Below are 19,253 nucleotides of genomic sequence, written 5' to 3' on the forward strand. Positions count from 1 at the left end.
TTACGTGGTATTGTACCGGTGTTTAAGGCTCCCATTTAGATGGAGCCATTCCACCATACTTTGCGTTTACACGTTACATATTACAGTTGGATCTACACACAAGTGACTGCCCCAATACAAAAGTAATCCATGGGGCACTATTTAAGGCCTAAAATCCGACAACGCCGCCCTGGTAAAGACTTACCGATTACTTGGGAGTCCAGTTCATCTCTAGGCCACGCTGCATATATGCCTCTTTCGAAATGCAAATCTACAAGTAAAGTTAAAAGTACTGTCAATTAAGCACCTGGTGCAGTCAATCATATTAATACTAGACTGGCCTAATAAGCAACCCGATTAAGCCAGTGATTGAACATATACGGCATGCAATAAATAACATGGATCATATGCCCAACCCTGGTGGGTCACTTACGTCCTCAGTTTACATATACAGCTATTAGTAAGTTTGTGTTTCCCTGCAATGTTGCCAGTCCACTACACACCAAATGGAAACTAGCTACCGTCAAAAGAAACATTTGCTTTTGTCACCTGTTTGACCACACCAGCAACCCAATTTAGAGCTAGCATGGCTTCGATCAGGGCCTGGATTAAAACCACAGGTTAACGTGGTAACTTGCATAAAATGCCTTTAACCATGACACATTTAAAATGTTAATTTGAGTTAAGCATCTGGCATGCAACGCGCTATTCGGAGCAACCAATACGGTCTGCTCCATTGTATGTAGATTTAAAGCTGCATTATAGTAAAAGCGCGACTAAGCAACTCGGCTGCGTGGAATCAGACTACCACAAACTGAATTTAGCTTGCCGAGTTTAACAAATAGGCTAAAAGGACGTATATTACCCTGCAATGTCAGAAACCCAGCCGGTATTCAAAATAGACGAAGCAGCTCGTTTCCCCATAGAGGGCAAAATGAAGCAATTGCAAAAAATAATATTTTTCGTTAGCATATATCGTTTATTAGCACGCACTTGGCCCACGCGAAAAGGTAGATTGGTAAATGGAAGACGTATTAGTGAATCGTGGCATTTCAAACCCATAAGTATTTAAAATAACCTTGAATCTAGTACGACCAGGAAAAGCGCAGACTGAGTAAAGTCCTCAAACGAGAGCACATCAAAGATACGAGTTAATAAAGACAAGCACTAACACATTCCACAAGACGCCATTGTCGCCGAACCACGTGGCCCTTGACCAAAACGCAAACCACTCCACCAAAAAGAACTACGCCACACCAAATGTAACTCGAAAACATAGCTGTAAATAAAGTCCATTATACTAGACTAAAATGGTAAATATTTTGAGTTGTAACATATCAATTGAGAATAAAAAATCCGCGCATTCCCAGCGAGAGAAGCGATAAATTCAGTACACGTTCCGTACTATAAATACAATTAAAACGTTTTCCTATTCACATAATCGGTCGCTAAGAATTTGTGCTCGAAAGCACAATTTACCAAGCAAAATGAAAAGCGCGTTACTTAGGCGTGGAAGCCCCCAGTGATCATGGAGAGTGCCAGTATTGGGCAGACAGGGAAGTGCAGCTCTGACTAGATGATCTTTGATGTTTTTGCTCTTTTTGAATGCAAAGAGAGGTCTGTCAAGATTAAGTATACCGGTATTGATCACATTCCAATGCTTGAGTACACTTTTACGAACTTTATTTGAAGGGGAGAAAGTAGTGACGCATACAATACGGTTTTGCGTTTTCTTAGGTTTGGGCACTAGAAGGCAATCTCTGGGACAGTACCATGCTCTTTTGCGGGCAGTACGCATCAGTCTCTTGGGTTATCCCCTAGTAGCCAGTTGGTTGCTTAACGTTTTGGCTTCTGTGAAGTAATCTTCTTTAAGGGTGCAGTTACGTTGTATGCGTAAAAACTGGGAATAGGGTAAGGAATCTCTCAATGCTAGGGTGGTTGCTGTTATATTCAAGCAGAGTGTTGCGTTCCGTAGGCTTCCTGAACAAACTGGTGATTAGCTGACCGTCTTTGTGTACTATATACAGGTCTAAAAATGCGATAGTTGTTTTGTTGTGAGAGAGTGTAAATTTAGGCCCGCCGCGGTTGTTAAACCAATGTAAGAAATGTTCAAGCATAGTTTGGGTGTCATGCCAGATCATAAAAATATCATCTATGTAGCGTTTCCATAGAGAAATTGCAGAGAAAAAGGGGTTCTGCTGTACAAGTATATGATTGGTTTCAAGGGCGTTCATGTACAGAATGGCCAAATTTGGGGCAAAAACGGCTCCTATTGATGTGCCTTTCGTTTGCTGGTAAAAATGGCCATCAAATAAGAAAAAGTTTTTAGTGAGACAGATCTCAAGTAATTGCAAAATGAAGATGGTAGGGACAGCGTGTGGTCTGGCGCGTGTGTCCAAGATACCCTCGATAACACGTAACAAGTCTATTTGGGAAATGTTGGTGTATAGTGATTCAACATCGAGAGTGCAAAGGGTGTCAGTACAGGGGTCAAAGGTATGGTTTTCAACTAGCGTGATCATTTGTGTACGGTCTCTGACATTGCATGGGGTGGTAGGTACGAAGTCTTTTATGAAGAAATCTACGTAAAGACCAAGGGGCTCAAGAATAGAACCACACCCTGAGACGATAGGGCGTCCGGGTGGAATGAGTTGATCTTTATGGATCTTGGGGAGTGTGTAGATGACAGGCGTGCGTGGTGCCTTGGAGTTGAGAAACTGGTATTCTAATTTGGACGGAAATCCTTGGTCTAGACCGGATGTGGTCACTTGTAGGATAAGTTTCGGGTAGTTCAACAGTGGGGTTGGTGGGAAGTTTACAATAGTGGTCTGTGTTCTCTAGTTGTCATTTCATTCTTATAGCTGGTGATTTCTTGCAAGACTATGACGCCCCCTTTGTCTGAAGGTTTGATAACAATGTCGGGGTTGGTCTTAAGTGTGTCAAGTGCCGATTTTTCAGCCAGTGTAATGTTGTATGGAATAAAATGTCATTCCTTCGCCATTTGCGAAAGGTCGTGGAGTACAAGTTTCTCAAATGTAGATATTTCCGGTGGAACCATATTCGAGGAAGGAGAAAATGTTGATGCGGGTCTCAAAGAGGTGTTGCATTGTTTGGGGGGTAGGGGATTCAGTAAAAAATAGCTGTGTGAAGTCTTATTTTTCGAAAGAATCTCAGTACCTCAGTCTGGAGGTCAAGGAAGTTAGTGTGGGTGGTAGGCACAAAAGATAGGCCTTTGAGTATGGATATCTGAGTCATTGAGTTGATATTTGGTTAAATTAAAGATGGGCAATGATAGGTTGGGGAGTGTCCCATTCGAGGTGGGAGTATGTCTAGGACTTGAGTTATCCATGGGGTGAGAATTGTCTGGTGGTGCAGAGGTCACTTACCTGAACCTTTGCCGGTACCGATTCTTCATCCAAAAGCTCAAGGCCGGAAATAGTTTACTCACCTGCATATTGATGATTGGGTTTCCTCCAATAGGAGGACATTGTACTAATTGAAAAAATGCGGGTTCCACTTTTTACATTGAATAAGTGATATTGCAACAAAGTATCCTTGGTTCTATAAATTAAATATACGAAAAGTAATATTTTTACATACCACTGGTCTTGGATTTAGTCAGTGTGTGGAATCATTTCTTGCCTGTGTGCGCACAACCAATGCTTAACACTGCCCTCTGATAAACCCAACTGCTCACCCACACTACCACAAAAGAGCATTAGTGTTATCAACTTTAGCCTCTGGGGATCCACTGGACTCTGTGCATACTATACCTTACTATGGTATAGTATATACAGAGCCAGCTTCCTACACCAGTGTCCTGTTGTGGGTTAGAAATCGCTCCCCACCACCCATAAATGCATTTTCAAACGTACCAGATTCATGGCAAGGCAGGTAGTTATTCCATTGTCTTCTACAATTACCAAAGTGCTAGCCAAATCCAGGTTCTGGTTTCAAGACTACTCTGTGGCTCCTATAAATATGCACATGCTTTTTATTCGAACATGGCTATTAAGTCTCCAAGTGACAACTGATTACAGCTTCAAGGCAGAGGTTGCTTCAGCTTTAAATTCCTCTATTGGATGCTCACCTAAACTCTAGAAAGTACCAAAGAATCTAGCCATTCAGACATTAAATGGAACTTTTCTTGGTGCCAGACTGCATTGCTTTGCTGGACTGTTGTGGCTTGTTTTGCAGTGGCTTTTCATGGATATAAAAAGGTCAGTTCCTTATATGCTTACATAGATATCTTGCATTAATTACTGAAGCTTTTATTTAGGTAAAAAGTATACATGTATTGTGCCTATGAAGAAAACTCACTGCCTCACAAATGTACATTTCTCATACCAATTCCCCATTCACACCGTGGGAGATTTGCTGGAGAAAAGGTAAGCGGAGATGACATTTGTAAATATATGCCCTAATCATTAATGCAAGCGTTAACTACTTTTCTCCTCCAGTGTAGTTTATAACTAGTATTACACCATTGTTGTATGACTGGTTGGAACCCACCTCAATAGTTTAAAACTTGGTGGCAGTGGTGGGGGCTTGTGGGAAATCATAATAAGCAGTATTAAAAGTAATTAGCGGAGTGTATGCAGACTTTGATTTGTCAATTTACCTACCTTAACCCATCTAAGTAGAAAGAACAGGAGATAAGTATGGGAAAGGAAGTGAGATAAGTTGAATGTGCATGATGGGAAGTAGAGCAGACATGAAATTGATTCTCACTGGCATGTCTAGACACAACGTCCGTCACTCGTGCATGAATGTCAGATTTGTCTACGGCGGTTATTCACAAATCTGTTCTATGCAAGTAGGAAAAAACATCTGTCCTTGTATGTGAACATGGAACGGAGTTGAGTTCACTTGAAATGTTATTAATTCATGGTGGACTTGGCCTTTCAGCAGGGTCACCCCCAAACTGCCTTCCTCCTCCCCTTTTTGCCAAATTCATGTGTTGGCTTTAGAACTCCGAGCACTACCACTGCTAATCAGTGCTAAAGTGCAGTCCCTAGTTAAGTGCACTATATGTGCAAACAGCCTGTAAATAAATGCTACTAGCTGGGTCCAAACTGGAATGGCATGGTGAGCAAAAAAATGATGGATTTAGGACCAGATCTCTGTACTGGGTGAATGTATGACATTGTTCTGCATTCTGTTCAACCATTGTTTTTTGCACTAGAGGGCCTGCAGCACCGATTGTACTACCCACTTCAATAGCCCCCGGAATATGTCTCAGGCCTGCCATTGCAGAGCCTGTCAGCAGATTGAAACTGTCATATCAACCTGATAAGTTAACCCTCTTGCCAGGCCTGAACCAGTGGCGTAACACAAGGCGGTGTGGGGGGTGGCGGGGGCAAAGCTCCAGGGGGCCCTCTCATCCAAAGGGGTACATCCCATGCATTTCGCAGAAGGGCCCCACTCAAGTTGTTACACTACTGGCCTGAAAATGCCTTTAATACCTACAAGTTACCCCTAAAGGTAGGCCCCGACCGCACCTAGGGCAGGGTGCATTGTATTTAGAAGGTTGGACATGTACTCAAGTTTAACATGTCCAGGTAGTGAATAAATGGTTTCACTACTGCAAGGCCCATCTCTCCCACAGGTGCACATTGTATTACATTGTGTAATTTCCAATTGGACTGGGCTCCCAATTTTTTTTTTTTGTAACAGATGTCTTTATTAATAAGAAAACACAAAAAGAAACCACCGGCGACAGTCCCGCACAACTTCCCTCGCAGGGGGACGCATATTAGGAGGGGAGGCCAGGGAGCCAAACAGCCGCCTGGTGTATCAACCATGTTAAGCAATCAGCCCTATAGCTAGAAAGAGACCAAAACGAGTGAGGTATCAGGGATAATGTCAATGGTGGGGCCTCACTTCTGCCCAGTAAAATGCCCCTGCAAAAGTCCATGCTATCGGGCAGGGCACAACAATCGAGAAAGATCCAGCTCTCCCCTCCTCTGCAGGCGCCTCTCCATAAATCAAACTCAAAAGAAAAGAGAAGCCCCCCCAACCCGCAACCTCCCCAACCCTCCCACCCTTCCCCCAGTGGTGGTAATTCTCAGTCATACGCAGGACATTCCCCAATCGATAATCATACCTGAAACAGGTGAAGGGCTCGAATTGAGGGAGGACACACCGCTGCCGGCAATCCCCTAGAGAGAAAGCGCACTAGAGGGCCCCAGCGGAAACTGAAATTCTTAAAGGACCCCAGGTAGACATCCGCCATCCGCTCCATGCTCAACAATTTCCCAACTGTATGTTTGTTCTATGTGTGGGACTTGCGTTATTGTGTAAAATTGAATGTACGTTATATTGCTTATCCTTTATGCAAAAATTACCAATTTTGATTGTCACTGAAATAAATTGTGCTTTGTTATATCCTTTTTGTCTTCTTTACCTACCTGAGTCTGTTCTGGCCCTTGGCTTTTTTCTATAAACCGGACCCATGTATTGGGCATAGTGATATCAGTTTAGTGTAGACAGTGGGTTCTGGCTCTCCTTCCTTGATTCTTGTTGTTCCCTACTTCCTCTGTCTACCCATCTGGCCTCTAGGGACCCCCCTTCTATTGAATTGTTTCAACAATTTCCACAACCTCGCATGCCACAAAGATATCGCCGGGGCCTCCTTTTTCCAAGCTGCCGCCAGAGTGATCTTAGCCGCCCCCAAAAACAACCAAAGGATCTTTGTGCGCACGAGTCTGGTGTTCGAGGAGCGGATCCCGGAGACCCAGTAGTACGTGAGCTTCGGAGTCCACGATCGGGTAACCCAAGATCTCTTTAATATGGGGCAGTATCTCCTGCCAGTAGGGGCGGATGACCGGGCAATCCCACCAAATATGGCGGAAGTCCCCCAAGAGACCACACCCCCTCCAACACCTGTCCGAGGAGGTAGGGAAGATGCGGTGTATCTTGGCGGGAGAGAGATACCAGTCCATCATTGTCTTAAGGTGCGCCTCGCGCAGTTCAAACGAGTGATTGTGGCTGGTCAAATCGCGCCACAAGTGAGACCATTCTTCATCCGCAACGGCCCTCCCCAGGATGTCCTCCCAGAAGCCCATATAGCGCGGCCTCGGAGAGAGAGCGGTGGCCAAGAGATGGCGATAAAGGAGATGGGTCCGCGCATCGTCGAGCTGCGCGAGACAAAAGCCTCTAAGGGGGTGGGCGGTCTAACTGCCGCCTCTCGAACCGATGGAGACAAAGCCCAGTGCAGCAGTTGGGTGTGGCGGAACTGCTCTGTCTGAGGAACCCCATAATCCCGTCCACAATTGGCATAGGTAAGCGGGGCAGAGCCATGAAACAAATGCATAAGAACGAGACAGCCCCCGCTTCTCCATGCGTCGAATGGGCCCTCTTGCAGCGCAGGCGGGAAGGCCGGATTGAAATGTATGGGAGTAAAAGGCGACGGGAACGTAGTCCATCGCTCATCCCCAGAAAGAGTCCCAGACCTTAAGGGTGGTGCCGGTCGGGGTGCTGATGTACGCATTCTGGGGCCTGTCCCCCTTGGATTTCCATACCAGATCCCATATCGTGCGACCAGCCACACTTCTGTCCAGGTGGAGCCAGTGTTTCTCCGAAAGCGGTTGGGTCCATTCCACCAAGATCCGCAACTGCGCCGCTTTATAGTAGAGAAGCAAGTCCTGGAGGCCCACCCCTCCCTCTCCCAGAGGGCGTCGGAGAGTGGCAAAAGAAAATCTAGCTCGCCCCCCCCGCCATATGAAACGGAGCATTAGAGTCTTTACGCGGCGAAAGAAATCAGTGTCCAAGACAATAGGGAGCGCCTGGAATAGATATAAAAGCTTCGGCAAGAGCGTCATTTTAATCGCGTGGATCCTACCTAGCCAGGAGATAAACGGCTTCCACCGGTTCAAATCAGCCCGTATCGCTGCCATGAGGAGGGAAAGTGGCCGAGTACAGTTTCCCCACTGTGGGGGTCAAGTGCACCCCAAAGTATAGTAATGAGGAATTAGTCCAAGGCAGGGGCGAGAGCGGCCGAAGGCGGTCCACCTCCATCGGCGACAGTGTAAGATTCAGGATATAGGATTTGTCACAGTTCACCTTAAAACCCGCCACCACTTCAAAACGCGCCAGGGTCATCTGCCCGTGGGGGAGGGAGTGCGCAGGTCCGCCAGCGAGAGCAAGATGTAGTCCACGAACAAGGAGATCTTGTGCTGTTCGCCCGTAAAGGGTAACCCCCGGATATCCGGGTGTTCCCGTATCGCCAGCGGCTCAATACTCAGAGGGAACAACAAGGGAGAGAGCGGACACCCCTGCCTCGTGCCCCGCGAGTGTGGGAAGGACGAAAAGTAGCCATTGACCGCGACACGGGAACGGAGCCCGCTATAATTGGCCCGAAGCATGGTGAGGAACCGGTCTGAGAACCCAAACGCTTCCAAGGTACGGAAGAGAAACTGCCAGTCCACCCGGTCAAACGCCTTCTCAGCATCCAGGCCAAGCAAAACTGCTGGAATGTTAAATCGGTTGGCCTTCTCGATGAGGTGAATCACCCTCCTGGTGTTATGGGTTTGTCGCCCTTTAATGAACCCAGATTGATCCGGGTGGATCAGTACCGGCATCAGGTCTTGCAGGCAGGACGCTAGGATGGAAGAATAGAGTTTGGCGTCGACATTGAGCAGGGCGATAGGCCTATACGATGAACAGAGAGCGGGGTCTTTACCGGGCTTAGGGATGACTGAGATGACTGCCTCCAACATAGAGGCCGAGGAACCCCCCCGACTCAGTCATCGCATTGAACAGTTGGACCAAGAAATCACTGATATCGGCGGCAAAGGTCTGATAAAAGAGGGTCATGAATCCGTCTGCACCTGGCGCCTTATGAGGCTTCAGGGACTTGACGGCACTCAGCACCTCCTCTCTAGTGATGGGAGCAGAGAGCAACTCATTCCAGGCCGCAGAAACCTGTGGGAGCGGGAGGGTGCGCAAGTAGTCCCTTTGGGCAGCGGGGTCAAGGGATTACCCCGCGTACAACGTCGCATAAAACTCGCCGAAGCGTGCAGCCTTGGCCGCTTCTCAGTGCTGCAGTGCGCCCGCTGCATCCCGAATGCCTCCGATGTATTCTCGCTCGCGCTTACGGCACAGTTGGCGGGCCAAGTGTCTCCCCACTTTGTTCCCCTGAGCATAAGAGATGACGGAGCTTCAGGAGGGTAAACTCCGACCTATTATTGTAATGAGCCCGTAGCTTGCCTCGGAGAGCAGTAAGCGGTCGCAATGTGTGTTTGGAAGGGTGGTCTTTATGCGCACGCTCCAGCACCGCGAGTTCCGCCTCTAGCTCCGTTCTCCTCAATCTATTAAGTGCCGCATTAATAGCCAAGCAACTACCCCTCACGGAGGCCTTAAAGGCATCCCAGGTAGTGAAAACAGGTATGTCTTGAACCGGGTTAAGGTCGGAAAAGTCCTGAATAGCCCCACGGAGCTCCTTGCAAGAGGAATCGTCCCGCACCAGGGAAGCCGGAAAATACCATCTGCGCGGGACGTCCCCCACCGGCGCCCACTGTAGCCCCAGCGCAAACAAGCTATGGTCAGAGATAGAAAGAGGAAAAATCTTGGCCTCACTCATGGAACCCCGGAGGGACTGGCTGCAAAAAATATGATCTAAGCGGGAGTACGATTGGTGGACATGGGAGAAGAAAGTGTAGTCCCGGGAGAGGGGGTGCAGGGAGCGCCACCCATCCAGCAACCCCAGCTCTTCGATCCGGCGGCGCGACTCAGAATACCCCATTCTCGGCCCTCCGGCAGTGGGAGCAGTCCAAGTCCGGATCCCAAACGAGATTGAAGTCCCCCATTACGAAGAGCGCCCCCTCCACAAAGTCCTCTACAGTTCGCAGTAAGCTCAAAAGGAATCTATTTTGCCCCACATTGGGAGCATACAGCACAAGGAAGGAACAAGTCCTGCCGAGTAGCACCCCCTTAACAAGAAGCCATCTACCCTCCCTATCGCTCCGGACTCCCAAGGGCTGGAAGTGGAGAGTCGAGCGGAACAGCAGTGCCACTCCCCTATGTTTTGAAACCGCCGAAGATCTATAGATAAGGGGGAACTGCTTATGTTTCAACCTGGCCTCATCCCGCCGAGCCAGGTGGGTCTCCTGGAGACCCACCACATCCAGGCGATGATCCAGTACACATTTCCAAACCTTTTGGTGCTTTTGAGGCGAATTCAACCCTTTCACATTCCAAGTTCCTAGGGTAACAGGCATGCTTCAGATCTCCCCCCACTCGGCTCTCAGGTCAGCCACAGACAAAGCGCCGCCCCCCGTCCCAGGGACCCAACCAGTCTAGAAAGGTCCCGGCAGAAGCGGGCCCGCAGTGCTCCTCATGACCGCAGTCCTCAGACCATCCCAGGTTATAACTCAGAGGGCGGCCGCAGCCCATACCCAGCCAGAGCAGCGCCCCCGATGACAGCAACCCGCTCCTCCCCCACCTCGCCTAGGATCAGGGCCCCCTCCAAAGTAAGCGCAACTCCCCCTCTGCCATTCAAGAGTGACCCCCACCACCCCCTCGAGCTCCCCCCCCCGAACCCCCACTAAGCGCCACCCACAGAGCCTCCCACGCCGCAGCTCCATGTTACCACCACTGCCCCCCATCCCACCTCCCACCCCGACGTCCCCCCTCCCCACCCCCAAAATACCTTCCCCAAAAACTCAAAAAAAACCCTAATGCAACAGGCAGAAGAGTCAACTGAACCCCCCTAAAGAAAGTCAAAAAAACGAATGCTGCGACCAGGAGGGCTGGTGATGAGACCCTCGGAGAACAGGGTCGCAGGCAACAGGCAGTGCCCCATCCGCACTCCGGTCCGGGGGGTCTTCCCCAAAAGTACATAGTTACCCACGGTACCTGAACAGGATGAAGGCGTCCCCCCGCCACCAAGCAGCCTTCCCTCTACAGTCAAGCCGCCGATGAGCTGTCCCGCGGCGACGACACCGTCACACTCACCACAGAGGCCACTGCTCCATCTCTTTCCTGTTGACTGGACGCGGTATCCGGCCCATTCTGTGCCCCCAGTCGCCCAACTCTGTGCCAGGAGGAAGAGCGCCATCTGCGCCGTGATGGCGAGCATCCCCCCCTCGGGGAGTCCGTGGCGTCATCCAGCCCCAGGAGGTCTTTGGCAGCCTGCAGAGATCGAATCTGGACCAGTCTGTTGCCACCTGAAGATGAGCCGAAAGGGATGACCCCAGGAATATGCCACTTGCTGATCGCGCAAAAACGCCGTGTCAGGACAAAAGTCACGTCGCTTCTGCAGCGTAGAAGCTGCCAGATCTTGGAAGAGTTTAGGATGGTGCTCTCTGAACAGCAGGTTAGTAATACTCCGCGCTTTCCGAAGAATACGTTCCTTGAGCTGGAAATCATTGACGCAGACCAGAATGTCCAGCGGTGGAGCCCCGAGCCTCTCGGTAGGCCCACTCTGTGGGCCCGGTCCATCCTGACTTCGTGGATAGTCTTCGCCCAGGATTTGCAAGAAAAGAGCCTCTACATACCCACGGAGATCCCCAGCTTCGCCCCCCCATGGCACCGCTCGGATACGGATGTTGTTCCGCCGAGACCGGTTATCGAGGTCTTTCGCATGGGCCTGGAGATCCAAGTTCTGCTCCGTTAGTCGGAGCACATCCTGTTGGAGCTGATGGACGTCACCCGCCAGACCCAGATCGTGCTCTTCCAGCGTTGCCACGCGCTCGCCAATGCCATCCACCTCACGCCGCACTTCTGAGGTCCGAGGCAAGCTGGGAGCGGAGATTCGAGATGTCTTCCTTGATAGCGGAAAAAAGCTCCAACATGAAGGCCTTGGTGGCCGGCGCATCATCTGCTTTCTGCTGGGGGAAGCGCTGGGACCCGGGGGCGTCGGTGGCTGCGCACCCCTCGGGGGCCCCTCCTTACCCGATTATTCCTTGCGGGCCTAGTTGACATCGCATGCAGCACCATGAGTGACTGGGGTTCCAGACCGCAGGCAGATCCCACCACTCTCGCCCCGGCTCCCACACGGCTGGCAGACTCCAATACCTCTCACCCGGCCAGCACTAGCGTACAGTCACGAGTCCAGGGCTCCCCACTCCGTCACACGCCTGGGGCCACCGTGTCTCAGCGCTCCGGTCCACCGCCAAATCTCCACAGAGAGCACTCTCCAGCGCCTATGGGGTCTGGGCCCGGGCCAGGCCACACTCTCCAAGGGCCCTCGTCAAGCAGCAGCAACCAGGGGGGGCTCAAAGGTCACCAGGGCCAGCCTCCAGGTCTCCGTTCCGCCGACCCGGCCAGCGCCCACGTTGTCACTGATTGACTCCGGCCTCGCAGTCTCAGGGGGGAGGCGGCCGGCCAAGCGTTGTCGGCAGCTGCCTGCCCGTCGGGGAACACGCGTCCCACTCGGCACCCCAGGCTCACATCAGCACAGGTGGCAGCTCACCCCTTTCCAGCAGGCACCAGCAGCAGCATCAGGTGCGTGGCCCCCACGGAGTCCAACCAGCCGGAGGGGAGGGGGGGGAAGGATATCACCAGCGGGTACCGAGAGCAGCTCGGCAGCAGGCCTCTCAAAGAAGGGCTGTTCAGGTCCGGGCACCTCACAAGGGGGGTGGCCCCCAGCTCCACAGGGCCCCCACTGCAGACGGAGCTCCCACGGGGCCTGTGATTCCCAGGGCCGGGGCCACTCCACACGCCAGTTGACCACAGGCCCAGAGGCCCCCAGCACCGGCGGTCCAGCGTCTCTCCTCAGACCTCGGCAGCCGTCTCTCTCTCCGCACCTCTGCAGGGCTCCTCGTAGGCAAGGCCCTCACTCCGCGCCGTCACTGCCAGCCGCAGGCACGCTCTCACCACCTCGGCAGATTCAACCTGGCCCTCCTCATCCGCTGGGTCCCAGACCACGCCTCACCGATCCGGTGGTCAGGTGCGGCAATCAGCATCGTAGCAGTAGCGCGGCACCGGGCACTGCCCCCAGCCGCGTCGCCACGCAAGTCTCCCGGCTGCGGCCGCCGCTCTCGCCACAGGCCCTACAGCCACCAGAGGTCCCCGTTCTTGCCCCTTTGGCACAAAGATTGCCAGGCTTCCTCCCGGGCCCCTAGTGATCAGCGCAACTCAGGGTGTCAAGCGGGAGGGTCGAGGGAAGGCGCTATACAACGCTAAGCGGGTCCCAATTTTTTTTTAAAGCACAACTTATGGTAAAGTTTGATTAAGTCGCAAATCAGAAAGTTTTGCGTTTGACACAAAGTGAGACAGGTATGCCTAGACATGGGTTCCATGCCACTGAAGTAAAGGTAGCCTGGCTGATAAGGTGATGCCCCGAAACTGGTCCCAGAACACTTGTTTCCAGTCCAGGACATGGCCTGCATATGGGTGGGTCTACACTGGAATGGCATGGGGAGCAAAAACTATGGATTTAGGCACAGATCTCTGTATGGGGTGAATGTTTGACATTGTGCAGCATTCTGTCCAGCAATTGTTAGGTCTTGCCTTGCTATCGCGTAAGCTATCGCAAAGCGAGACTATTGTAAGGGGGCATTTTAAAGTGCTCCCAAAAGCGGATTGCATGGCGAGCACGCACACAATCATGCGCATCGTGCTGCCATGCAATCCGTTTGGCATCGCACTTCAAAGGGTCTGCTCCCCCGCCAAGCGCGCGCCACGCTCCGCCGGGCTGGTCTTGTTTACTCTCTCCTTCAATCTAACTTTCACTTTAATTTCCTTTCATCCTTCCATAATTTGGCACTGACATTCCTTCCTTCGGCATTCTTCCCATTTCCTCTTTTTGTTTTCTAAGCATCTTTATTTCCTTACTTTTTCAATATCGCGCTCTTTCCTGGTCACGCTATTGGTTTCGCTCTGTTTTGCTTTGTCCCAGTAAGTCGAATTATTGGTCAGCCCTTAACGCTCTCCACTCATTGAGTGTTTCCTTAAAATTGTATTCAGGAGTTTGGATACACGCAATCGAAGAAGCCCTAAATAATTAATGTATGTTTTATATACACTCAGCCTACCAGGTACAGTGGCGGCCTCCGCTTTAGCTGCTAAAATGGCTCGTGGCAGGCGGTTGTTAAAATGGAATTATAAAAGTGCAGGTACTGAACATCTCAGTGTACCCATTTGCTACTGAGAAGTTCAGCGATTCTCTCGTTAAACATGTTGCAGACTTCCGAGAAGTGTTGGTTCCCTCTCGCCCTTTCAAATTATGAAATGTAATCTGCAATGCAGCTGGTGCTCGTGTAAAGCGCTCCGACACCTAAGGGTCGAGTTTGCGCCATATAAAAATGTAACAAAAAAGGTGGGCAATTACTCAGTACCTGCCAATGTAAAGCACAACTGATAGGAAGAGCGCGCATAAAACTTAGGGGCATATTATCAAGCACGGCGTTAAAATGGTCGCCGCTTTAGCGGCAGAAAACTGCCGCTAAAGCGGCAATAATGGGCTTGATAATATGCCGCAGAGAATTCCCATAAAAGCCCATGTTGACATCAGAACATGGGCTTCTATGGCAATTCTCAAGGGCATATTATCAAGCCCATTATCGCTGCGTTAGCTAAAGCGGCGATAATTCTAACGCCGTGCTCGATATGCCCCCTTCTTTTTACAAAACCGAATACCTGTCCCACGGACTGCACAAGTAGTCAGCCACCTGACTGCTGGTAAAATATTTAATACAAGTGGTGGATAACTACACGTGGGCTACCTGAAAGCAAGCTTGCAAAAGGGATGAGGGAAATTAGATATACATGTATGTAGACAGAAGAAGAAAAGTAAACCATAAAGGAAAGAAACAAGGGTAGTCATTGTTCTCACCCATTGCGTACAACTAGTAAGAAACACAACCCCCCTCCAACCCTTTGTACTTGCCCAAGAGCTTTGCAGGTTCGGTAGGGCTACAACAAGACGTCTTCTGCGCCTAAAGGGAGGACGGACAAGGCAAATCGATGCTGATCAGCAAGACATGGGGAAGACGAACCCAACTGCTATTTTGCAACAAGAATATGGTGTTGGGGATACTGCAGCACCAAATGGAGTGAAACGCCGAGAAACGCGTACATATAGCAATCAGGTTAAATCACGCCAGTGTGTGAATTGCGATCATATGCTACGGATACCCGCTGTAATGAATTTTAAAATCATTCTAGATCTTTATTTGAATGTTCGTTATCAGAATATAGTTGGTAATGTTAATTTCCAGATTCAGCATTAACAAGGCTATGATAGGCCAGTAAATATTAGAAACTAGTTGCAAATTAAGCGACCATCTTGTATTTTCTAAATCTTACGTCGAAGCCTAAGAAGGACAGATGTAATCGATAATGCGTGTGGTTTTAGAAACTGTATAACTGTTATTTACGATTGACAAAAAATGTACCAAGTGTATCATAAATTTAGTTATGATCAATTATTTTTTTACATTGTTTTTTTACGTATCATTCTGTAGTCTTATTTTGCTACCTCTTTTTACTATTGGTCAAGTCCATTACACAATCGCGCTGCTTCTCTTGGAGAAGAAAAAGTGTACTAGTTAATCCCTCTACGAAATGGACGTCCTTCCGCTGAACTGTATTGGAAGCGTCAGGGCTAGCATTATTAGAACAAGCATTTGCAATGCAATAGGTCTCGCATTTACACGAGTTTAAGCTATTGGCATTGTAAATGACAATGCCTTTTATTTATGTTCAAAAAACAAAAATAAAAGGCATTGTCATTTGCAATGTCAATAGCTCAAACTCTCGTAAATGCGAGACCTATTGCAAATGCTTGTTTTTCACTTTTAGAAAGTTGGTATTTTCCTACTTTACCCATTCTGTGCACATCTGGGGTGGCAGCTGGGCTTCGTGCATTCTCTCCAGACAGCCAAACAAAGGGGGCTTAGGTGTGCCTGATGGGCCATCAACATCCTGGGCAAGATGTTGGGTAGGATCAAACACCTAAATAGGTGGTGCCTGTCCCCAGACAAACAGCTGCCTACCCCTATAGTGAATCTGGAGCCAGGGTAGGAGACTATGTACTTCAAAGGGGTCAGTTTCCCTCAATTCAAAGGCACAACTGGGTACAAGTACAGGACCCCCCCCCCCCCACACATTCAATACACTTCTGGACCAGAGGACATTCTGCCAGGATAAAGGACTATCATGCTGCTAAAAGGAAGGTCACTGTTGGATTCCTGCTTTGCTGTGCCCGTCCAGCTTCCCTCCTTGGCTGGAGTGCATCTCTACATCTCCAGAACCAAAGTGACAACCAAGGGCTTGATGGCTGTTCTGGGGAATCGGACAGTTGGTCCCAAGACAATCCTGGGCCCTTGCAGGCAAGTACCAGTGCTGCACCCTAGAAAATCCAGACAACGCCCCAATCTTTGTGCAGCTCAGCGCCAACATTCTGCCACTCTAACTACAGCCCAGAGGTTCAATGCATCAGTCCTATGTCCATTACATCTTTGATTCAGCACAGCTTTGAATTAACTATGCCCTGTGGGGCCAATAGCAATGGATAGCTTTCTTCCCTCCATGCAGCACCCTTCATGTCTATGCATCCAAGATACTGTTCAGCAGGCCAAGGCGGGTCGCTGTATTCGAACAGCACTCCATTGTGATAAGGGGAGAATCTATTTTTTTATTGTGGCAATTTGAAGGGGCGCAAGAGGCCACCAGTTCCGGAATTTCGTTTTTCTAACCTTCATGCAAGATACTACATTGGGTTCTCTGGATAGGGTTTCAAAACCCCTTTTTGTTATTAGATTGAATTGGCAGGATTTAGACGTCAGTCGTGGGCATGTGAGCTCGTGCAACAAAAGGTCAGGCCGCTGGAGATGAGGTATAGTTAGATTGCAGGAATAGGGTTTCAAAGAAGGGCTTGTTGGAAAACTGCAGAAAAACAATGAAGTGGCACATCTGAATATAGCTTAAAGTAGGGTATGCGCAGAGAGTAAGATACGCAAAATATGGAAGGCAAGAAGGTCATCCAAGCTATAAAGAGCGAAATGGTCACTATGTTTAAATGGTAATGAACGTTTTTGGGAATGTTTGGCAGGATGACCTGCGCCCAGTGAGCCCTGCTTACTGGAGAAAGCTGAAATGGTTCTAGACTACGTTTTTTTACGCCTCACATGCACGCATTTCTTAAAAGCTTTGCAGTTCCAGTGCTCATCGCATTCACTCCCATGTGCCAGCAACAAACAGACCATGGTTGTTAATTGCAACACCACTAGACAACAGTACTAGGGCCCTGCCTATATAAATTAGAAATTCAGCCTCTTAGACCCCGCTATGATACTCACCACCCTCCATGATCAGACTCCGGCGCAAATTGAGCGCTACCTATATTTTCTACACTGTAGATATGAATTCATTTTCACCCCCTCCCTTTACGAGGGCACAGCAGGCTCGTGATCGGCACTGGGGTCCGAGAGTTGTGCTGCATTCTGCGGGCGGTTCTCACTTAATGTCGGATCATGAGGGTCGGAACATGGTAGCTTAACTGTACGCTGGTAGAAACTAGTTGAAATCCCCTATTAAGACTGCTCAAGATGCCCACACTGAAAATTCTTGATCACTTATCTGTTTTGAATTATTGTGGTCTGACATGTCAACTAGAATACATTATGTGTTGCCTCCTAAATTATGCATGAAAAAGCCAAATATAAAATTAGACTAATTATGAAGGGATTTGAAATTTGAAGCTATACTGTATTCACATAATTCTTTGTATTTATATGTACGTCTTTTTTTCCTATGTAAAGTGCTCTGATACCCGCAAGGGTCTTGTTTGCGCTATACAAAACGGTCAAAATAAATAGTGGGTGCCTGAATTTTAGGCTGCCCCAGTCCACCACAACCAGAAAACCCCAGGTGGCATGGTTTCTAAGCACTGCAAAAGTTTAAACTTCGATATTCCTAAAAATCTCATTTGTTTCACTTGGTGAAGTTCACCGTTTTGGTGAAGGATTGCAAATACTTTACACATTGCCTCCTATATTAAACCTGCCTGCTCCGTGCTAAGCTACCAGAGGGTGAGCTCAGGTTTATTTATGAGGTAACTTTGGCAAGGTGACTACCTCTGCCAACCACAGACAGCACATTTTAACAAGTCACCAAATAAGCATCTCTGGTACACTGGGATTTGAATAATCCGCTTTAAGCCTTTGATGTGCAAAAGCTACAGAATTAGATATTCAACTCTTGAGAGCGTATATTCCTTACGGGTTGCAGCGGTGCAGTCAGCCTCGGACCTGCTTTTCTGGATTCTCCCCATGTTGGATACTGGGGGGATTTTAAGTCAGCATCTTTCATTGATGCATGCAGTGTACCAGACTACCTTCAGGCACTGAGACATTGGCAAAGGTCAAAAACATGCCTGCACTCGAACAGGCAGGCACTGGTTCTTGATCGGCACACCGTGCAGATGTGTCGGTGCTCAAAAGCAGCTACCAACACTGAGGGCCCAGGACTGGCTGAGAGCAAATGAGCCCATCTGCAGTAGTTTGCACAAATTAAATCTTTGAAAGCCCTGATATTTTCTGAACAGGGACGAGCCAACAAGCCCTTGGAGTTACTTGTGTTGCAGGAACCCGGTCATTCTCACCACCCACTAGCAGGCAAACAAATGGCAGTCCCTACTGTAGCAGGGCTCTTCTTGGTAGAGCCTCCTTAGGACCCCAAAGCGAACTAGTGATGTTGAGTCCTCTGTACCCAAATGTGTCCTTTAAGTGTAGGAGACTGCAAAGCCTTTCTGGTAAAAATATTTGTTCAGCCCAACTCTGCTAGACTATCTGTAGGGTGGTGAGGCCAGGCCACTACCCATTCAGGTGTAAGTCTCCTCTACCCCCCCCCCTCCCCACTTGCCCAGGAGGGCTAATCAGTATGCAGATAGATGCAGCTTAGTATCCTGCACATATTGCTGTTCAGAGCAGGCACCCAGAAATAGTATTGACAGGCTGTAAGGCACAAGAGCTTAAGAGCAGAGAAATTTCCACTTTCTAGAAGTGGTGTTTCTAGAGAAGTAATACCAGATCCAAGGGGATTTGTCATTATTAGACCAATGATAAAACATAGCAGCTACTCTGCAATCATGAGTCACTTGCAGGGCATTTAAGAAATTCATGTTAACCTAAGAGTAGGACTCATTGTAAAGTGGGTGGTTGTCACCATAAAACAAAATGCTACATTTCCACTTGCACAGCATCCCGCGCTTAGGGCTACCTACCAAGTACTGACTAATATGTAATAAAAGGAGTTGAAGGCTTGGCAAATAGTTAGGAATACCAAGTTCAGGTGGCAGTAAAGGGAGCCCACAGGCCCTGCAGGGG

At 49.0% G+C, this 19,253-nt stretch overlaps 1 protein-coding gene and 1 non-coding gene across 2 annotated transcripts in view; both read right to left on the reverse strand.

Moving 5' to 3' along the window:
* LOC146857108 (uncharacterized) overlaps window positions 1-316 on the reverse strand; it is a 94,062-nt gene extending 93,746 nt beyond the window's left edge. The window contains exon 1 of the transcript XR_014979850.1: window positions 185-316. The gene's annotated coding sequence lies outside the window, so the exon portion shown is untranslated. The remainder of the gene's footprint in view (window positions 1-184) is intronic.
* A 127-nt stretch (window positions 317-443) lies between these two features.
* LOC146857140 (small nucleolar RNA SNORA16B/SNORA16A family) lies at window positions 444-586 on the reverse strand. Its single transcript, XR_014980300.1, has one exon. It is a non-coding gene; the product is annotated as a small nucleolar RNA SNORA16B/SNORA16A family (small nucleolar RNA).
* Window positions 587-19,253: the final 18,667 nt, after the last annotated feature.

The sequence above is a fragment of the Triturus cristatus genome, chromosome 3_2 (assembly GCF_964204655.1).
Source record: "Triturus cristatus chromosome 3_2, aTriCri1.1, whole genome shotgun sequence".
Classification (NCBI taxonomy): domain Eukaryota; kingdom Metazoa; phylum Chordata; class Amphibia; order Caudata; family Salamandridae; genus Triturus; species Triturus cristatus.